This window comes from Diadema antillarum, unplaced genomic scaffold (assembly GCF_040938485.1).
Source record: "Diadema antillarum isolate AM-2024a unplaced genomic scaffold, OU_Dant_1.0 scf00000207, whole genome shotgun sequence".
Lineage (NCBI taxonomy): Eukaryota > Metazoa > Echinodermata > Echinoidea > Diadematoida > Diadematidae > Diadema > Diadema antillarum.
In genome coordinates this window covers 1,616,686-1,624,397 of record NW_027271096.1, presented here as the reverse complement: position 1 = coordinate 1,624,397, position 7,712 = coordinate 1,616,686, and the positions used below count along the sequence as shown (strand labels likewise).

The 7,712-nt window shown below is 37.7% G+C and overlaps 1 long non-coding RNA gene across 1 annotated transcript; it reads right to left on the bottom strand.

Moving 5' to 3' along the window:
* Positions 1-1,543: 1,543 nt before the first annotated feature.
* LOC139724093 (uncharacterized) lies at positions 1,544-3,548 on the bottom strand. Its single transcript, XR_011710410.1, has 3 exons — positions 3,433-3,548; positions 2,047-2,315; positions 1,544-1,595 (listed from the first exon to the last, which is right to left on the bottom strand). It is a non-coding gene; the product is annotated as an uncharacterized lncRNA (long non-coding RNA).
* Positions 3,549-7,712: the final 4,164 nt, after the last annotated feature.

The following is a 7,712-nucleotide window of genomic DNA, read 5'->3' as shown; positions in this document are numbered from 1 at the left end:
AAATGCATTGTAAGTCAACGCTTTTTCTTGAGTCTCAACAAATTTGACTTTGGCACAGAGTTGACTATAACTGATGAAGATCTGATAGCAGTAGAAATACATGTAGTGGCATTCTTATGGAAGAAAACGAGAATAGGTTTACTATAAATGAATGGCGCAACTGGCATGTTGGAACTTTAGTTACATTACGTTACGTTGAAGTTAACGTTCATCGAACCTAAGTCATGGAATCAGGCCAATCTGCACACAACTTTATTAGACATCTATGAGAAGGTACATCACAATCCCCACATTGCCCGTATATTTGCACAATGAGTTAATTAAGAAATAGATGCAATTTCCCTGTAAAGGCCATTTTTTTTTTTGGGGGGGGGGGGGTCATGCCCATAATCTGAAAAACTTTGGGTCCTTGCCCCCTAACTAAACAAGGATGATCAACTCCTCGTTTGGTTGCTTAATTCTGTCCACTAGCTCTTGAGAAAAGTTTAAAATGTTGAAGTTTTTGCAAGCTAGATGAATAAGATACCATGTATGTCACTTAATCTTTCTGCTAAAGAGGGCTAAAAAAAGTTGTAGATCACATAAACTTACGAGTATAAACTTACATGTCCTTTTGCACCTTGTGTGGTGTCTCACAAAGTGGGGTACTGCATCGCAACTGCCTTGGCTACAACATCCTTTGCTCACTACTTGGTATCTGAATTTAAAAAGAAAGCAAGAAAAATGTTAATCATATTCTACGACGCAAACATCAAAAATGTGGCCCTCATTTTAATCTTTTAAGGGGCTGAACTATTTTTATGTTTTTTTTTTCTTGGCATTAATTTCTATTGCTATTCAGTAACACTGTTTCAAGTACATTTATTGCTACTTGATCCAGATATCAGTTAATACATATGAAAATTTCATGCAGATAGGTTAAGTGTGAATGTGCACAGTTAGTAGAAAAATTTATACAAGATGTGATTATCCATTGAACTTCATGGCACATCAACTCCCACTTTTTTATTAATCACTGTGATGATTAAATCATAAGTATTAGGACTATTATCAAATCAACATACATGTGGCCCGATGGGGCTACCACGAAAATAAGTCAGCGTGGAGTCTTGTACGTACACTCTGTTTACATGTTTCATACAAGTATACCAGTCTTTATTTTTAAATCTATAACCATCACTTCATTAACAATGTTATACTTACCAGTCCCTTCTACTTTCTTTCTTTTTTTTTTTTTTTTTTTTTGGGGGGGGGGGGCAAATTTTAGTCTGCTTTTCTCTATACTTGAGAAGACCAAAAAAAAAAAAAAAGAACAGGCAAATTACATGGTTATATATTGGATGGAAATGTACATTGTAGTACAAGACATGACAATGGGAAACTGGTATTCCAGACCAATTTTCAAATTATAGTAATAATATATGAATAATAATAATATTTTAAATAATTGAACTTACGCTGTACAGTTTTCTGCTTCCACAACAAATATGCTGCAATGATCTTGATGTGCAGACGTCTCCTCGGAACAGTTAGAACTCCTTCCCTCAGCTTTTGAAGTATCTCTTCCCCCTTGAAGTGATGTGTGTGTTGAATTCCTGGGCAAATAAATAAAATTTAATGGTTTTATGAATAATACAAATGGCATGAGGATAGTAGGTTCCTCCAGTTTACATTATAAACTTGAAGAGCAAAATCATTTAACATACATATTTGACATAAGCAACAGCTCTACTTACACAACTCAAGACTGACCATAACATGGTTTTCAATTCTGTCGATACGGCAAGTACACGGTACACATTTTTCTTAAATACAAGTACTAACCTGTCAAGACATTCATTGTCAGAGGGAAGGACAGCTCCAAAACTGCTCCACGAAGTATCTTGAAAATCATTTCTTCAAACAAAACAAAACCAACCAAGCATTCAGTCTCTTAATGTAGCCTCTTATGTAATTACTAAGACTCTAGAATGTAAAATAAATATAAATCAATTTCAAACTAGTCTCCCTTCATTAATCATTGTGGAAAACAACAGAATAGCTTACAGCAGGGTTAATGCAATGGAAGTCCATATCTCAGAGGCTCCTTCGCTGATGTTGGCCCGGTGTTTCCAGCATTCGTCAACCCTGAATTCAATGGCTAGTCGTTGTATGACCACATCTGGTACTTTGCAATCTGGTGATCTGCACCCTCTTCGTGTGACAGAGACTGTACAGCTATCAGTATCTGTCTTTGTTCTCCAAATGATGACCCCTACACCGAGTTCCTTTAAATCACCATCACTCCCGAAGAGCTGTCATGTCTACGTCCTTATCTGGAGGAAAGTATGAAAACACAAGGTTCAGAAATGGATTTAAAACTCATTTCCACAAGACAATATGCAGTTGTTTTGTCCACACAAATACTAAGTGAGCACCACTACAAAAGCTAGAAGGCCTAATTACTTTTTTAGCTACATCAGCATATTTAATGTTAGAATTAAAGACCCAAAGATGATCTCTGCCAAATTTCAATACCTAAGGTCACCTGTAACTTTCATAAAAAACAATGTTGAAAATAGTACCAGTCATCGTCTGCTACAAGGGGGATCGATCTCCATGATGTGTGAGCACGCTGATCTTCAGCTAGAAGTGTGATGTCACAGTGGACCAACACTTAACATGAACAGTACACGCATCATACTTCTTACCTAGTACAGTAGTAGATGATCACGACACATGACGTGGGAGCTAGTGTACGTGGTATTCTCCCAGCTGTTTGGATGCTCAAATGTAGCGGCAAATAAAAGTCCTTTTTACTACATACAGTGTATATAATGAACAATAATCATAAATCACCAAATTTCACCATTCTTTATTACCGTACTGATTGAGATCACCATCTCATCTGGCAACACAGACCAGTGTCAGTGATTCGGATGTCAACTCAACAATAGCAATGTAGAGTACGTGCCTGGCGCTAGGCGCTTCTAATGTATTGCTTTAAATAGCACAGCTTAGTAACAGTTAGGACCCTAAGTTCGATCTCTACACTCGACCACAGTAATCTCTGTGTGATGATATGCTTACGAATGTCAATTCAATGACTAACGACCAACGTTTCATTCATCACTCATTTTTTGTTGTTGAATAGTTCAAGCCCTAGATCCCAACGTGTACAATTAAAGTGTTGTCTAAAGACTCAACGTATTATTAGATCCCAACACCTAGCGTGTACCATCAGCTGAGTTTCGGCCTCGGATTCTAGCTGTTCGTAAGGTGTTCTATGGTATGACCAGCCCCATATAGCTAACTGTGTACAAACCATTGTACATTATTGTTCGAAGGAGCACCAGTACGGGCCCGGGGTTATTCGTATAGAACCCTAAAGGTAACTTACATAAATGGTCGTTTACGGAGAGGTATAATTAGATCGATCTATGGTTTGCTTACCTTCAAAAATGTGAATAATATCTCCGCCCCACTCAATTTGAAGACAGACATTTTCTCCCGTCCATCACGACATCCAGGCTCAGATTCTCACGATTGCACTTACACGCACGTAAATCTGTGATCCTACCTATGCATAATACACGCACAGCTAGCACACAGCACGCAATTGCACACAGTGTCACAGTCCACGCACAGGCGACGCGTCGCTCTTCAGGTAAACCTGCCCGCGCCCAAGCCAGGGGAAATTGCGGCTGGTGATTGGCTTAGAGTAAACACATGACAGGGGAATTCTCAATTTCTATTGGCCTAGCCAAATGCGTTTAATTATGTATTCACTCGGAATTCACTCGGCTTAATTTTCACTCGGAATTCACTCGGCGAATGGGTTTCACTTTAATTTCACTCGTTACAAGAGTGAAATTCACTCGACAACGAGTGAAAGTCACTCTTAATTGAGTGAAATCTTATTCACTCCTTCCGAGGAGTGAATTATTCACTCGAAATTTTTTAGAGAGTACCAAACATCATACACAACATTCTTTGCCAACCCTCTCTTGTTGTATCCAAAAGAAAAAGTCTCAAAGAAGAGTTTTTGAAGAAATATCCTATCCCATATGAAAGGAAGAAATGTCAACTGCAGGGGAAATTTTCAGCCTGACATTTATGCTATTTTAGTCAAAATTTGGAAAGATTGGCAGAGTTGGGATTCAGAGCCTACCTTTCTAACCTACCCTTCTCCATTTGCACTGGAACCTATTACAGCAGAGAGCCTGTGATATTGTGTAACATATACGTATTATCAATCCAGAAGAACCATGATGGACATGTCTTGAAGCTGCAATGTCCCAAGAGGCCTTTCTTGGTGTTGTTGTGAGAGGTCCCCTCTCCCTTGCAAACACCTTCCTCAATATCACATCGCCTGCGCTGCGAGTTGGAGAGGACATCCTTCTGCTCTTGACAGGAGCAAAGTGCTGCTATCATCCAGGCGACTCTTTGGTTACCCTTTTGTGGGCAAATGAGGAGCTTGCCTGCGATGAGCAGAGCAGTACTTGATCCACTCTTGGTATGGTGGGCTCCTGTACAATGATCTTTCCTCCATTGAGTGTCTTTTCCCTTTTTGTAATTTTGCTAAACGGATGCTAGAAAAAAAAAGAAGAAATCACTGTCAAGGATCTGTGCTAAAATGAGGAATCTTGCTGTACTTATTATTCTCTAGACATCGTGCAATTGATGGTATAGCTGATGTAAGCAACAAAACTAATATATAATGGAAACATGCCATTTACAGACTGTACACACAGGGGCAGTAATAGTTTGACAGGATGAATTCTTCCATTTTGGTACAGCTTAATTTCTCCACATACCAAATTCCAAAAGATCTTCATGTAAGAAAGACTAAAAATTATTTGCATCAACTTGTTAAAGTTGATATCATGTTGCTATAGCTCACATTCTCCCCAGATTCTAACCAGACTTCACACAGGACTAATAGTGAAGTAGTTTATTTAAGCTTTTGATAAAGAATATCTAATGTATTTCATTTTTGTGACATAATGAAAGAGTGCTTGACGTATCTCATTCGGAAAGGGGACATGATATTCCCCTTATCAACCTATTGAGGACGGGGTGATTTTGCTACAACACGCATTTTCCATAGACACTTGCCCAAGTATACTTGGACTCATGTTCAACAGGTTTACATATTTCCACAACAAGCTAACAAAATGTGTGCTTTTCATTTAAAAATATATCTAACTATATATTTTATGGAGTTCTGTGTATCTCATTTAAAAAATATATCTAACTATATATTTTATGGAGTTCTGTGTATCTCATTGTTCTGCTGCAATGACATCATGAACTATCGTAATCTTCTCCAGTTATCTGTGGTAGCACCAATCATAAATTTGGAACAAGTTGTCTATATTTCCTCAAGCATCACATATATATTGTACTAATATTGCTGCATTCACTCAATGCACATATGAATTTAGGTGTCATTCCACTTTAAAGGGATGGTACAGTTTTGATTTAGATAAGGCTGCAGGTTTCCAACTTTTGTGTGTTGTGTGTGTTTGTGAGATAATGAGAAACCTCTTATGAAATACGCCGAAGAACATGTAACTCTTGGAGGAATTCACATTTTACTTGATGAAAATTGATCTTGAAATGACTGAGATATCCAAAAAAGTGATCCTGATAAAATGTGACAGGCCACAACTTTTCTGATGATCCCTATGTTTTACTTTGTTTTTGTATATTCATTAATTTAATTTATTTGTTTCCATATCCAAATAATATAAAATAATTGCAAAGTAGCATAATTGATTTGTACAAACAGGTGAAAAGGGGAAATGTCATGAATCACTGATAAAAATGCAAACAAATGCAAAGATGAATAATCTCAGTCATTTCAAAACCAATTTTCATCAAATAAACTTTCAATTCCCCATAGAATTGTATGCTCTTTAACATTTCATAGAGTGATTTCTAAATATCTTGCAAAATGTTAAAAGCTGAATCTTCACCTCAAGCAATCCTATACCATCCCTTTAACATCTTGTGTCAAAAGTAGGGCAGCTGGGGCAGTGACTGTATACAGGGTTAACACCCTTGCCGTTCTCAGTGGCCCGATCCTCGTGAATTATTTTTCACAAGTTTCGCTGAGCCCGGATCTGCTCTTCAGTGCGTCATTCCCCTTTACGTGGCAGGGAGACGAGGTGGTACCAGCATCCACTGACAATACAGCATATCCCCAACGAATATCAACATCCCAAGAGGCTGGCAATGTATGTGTTTCCCAAAATGAGGATGGCACCAATTTAATCCCTGTATTTGGTTTCAAAGTAATTAAGACCATCCACCTCATTGTGACCCCATCTTAATCCACTCCCCCCCCCCCCCATTTGTTTTTCCCCCTTTCATACGCACTCCTGAATAGGTTGATGTATCGAGATCCAGTGTTTTGAATGATGAACAGGTGTATAAAATATTTAGCAACCTGGAGTGGTATGAGGGTCATTTGAGGCTACCCCTTATTCACTGTGCAGAGTTTTTGTCATTATCTTATGAGGAATAAAGCCCTGTACGAGAGGAGGGTTCCATCACCATGGCTAAATTGGGACAACCTAGGAGAATTACCTTAAATTACAGCATATTTCATCAACAGTAAAGAAAAATCTCCCTCTGTAGGTTGTGAAGCTCCTTGGTTGATTGTTTGGTCACTCATTAGTATTGATATACATGGCACAGTAAATCTTGTATGCAGCATTCTGCAAATTAGAGTAGAAGCTCATGTGTTGTTGAAATTCAACTGATATTGGTGTTAAACGTTTGATCTCAAGACAAGACATTTACCTCCTGAATTTTCAGCTGTCAACACTACAGCCATCATCAGTGGAATGATCCATCTTCACCTTGTTCTAGTGACGGTCAATAAGTGAAAATTCTGGAGGTAAATATTGTGTATTGAGATCAAAAGTTGAACACCAATTTTATTCTGCAAATTATTTGGCAAACCAGCTGCTGTATTATGTGATGGTGATGAAAATGCAGGAAATTCAAAATCCCAAGCTGCTCTTGAATATTCCTTTACACTTGTAGATTCTTTGATCGTTCAGTATTTTGTCTTCATTACCTCTGACCAAATTTTGTCGTACATCATTTCATTTCATCCCTCTTTCTGATATTGGAGAATTACAGTAAAGTGTGACAAGTCCTCTTTGCTTTAATTGATGCTCATAATTGCTATCATTTTTGTATCATGCTATAATGGTTTGTGGCAACCATAGAGCAAGGATTCCCTATATGCAATTTCCTCATGCACAAGTGGATCTTTGTGCCATCCGACTTTGCTCATTTCATTTCATTTCATTCCATTTCATTTCATTTTATTTAATTTTGTATTTCTCAAATTAAATACAGCAAAAAGGAAGTACAATACAAGTGAATACTCACATTACAATTTGTAGCTCAAACTCAAATTTACCAAGTGGTAACTAGTACAGTAGGGCCTAATGTTGAGGTAGCAAAGGAAATAAAGAAATAAGTATCATGGTGTCTACACAGAAGTAAGTTTGCTCGATTGCAGGTCCCATTAAATCTGAGGTGATGTAAGTTTGCAGAGATCAGACAGAAAAGTAATGACCGGAAAACAGAACTAATGAAATAACTGAAGTTGATGACTAAACATGAAAAGAGTGGTAACCACAGAAGCAGATTTCTGTTAAAGTAATCACAATTTCAGTATGTAAACATGTAACCATTCGAGTTAATGCTGT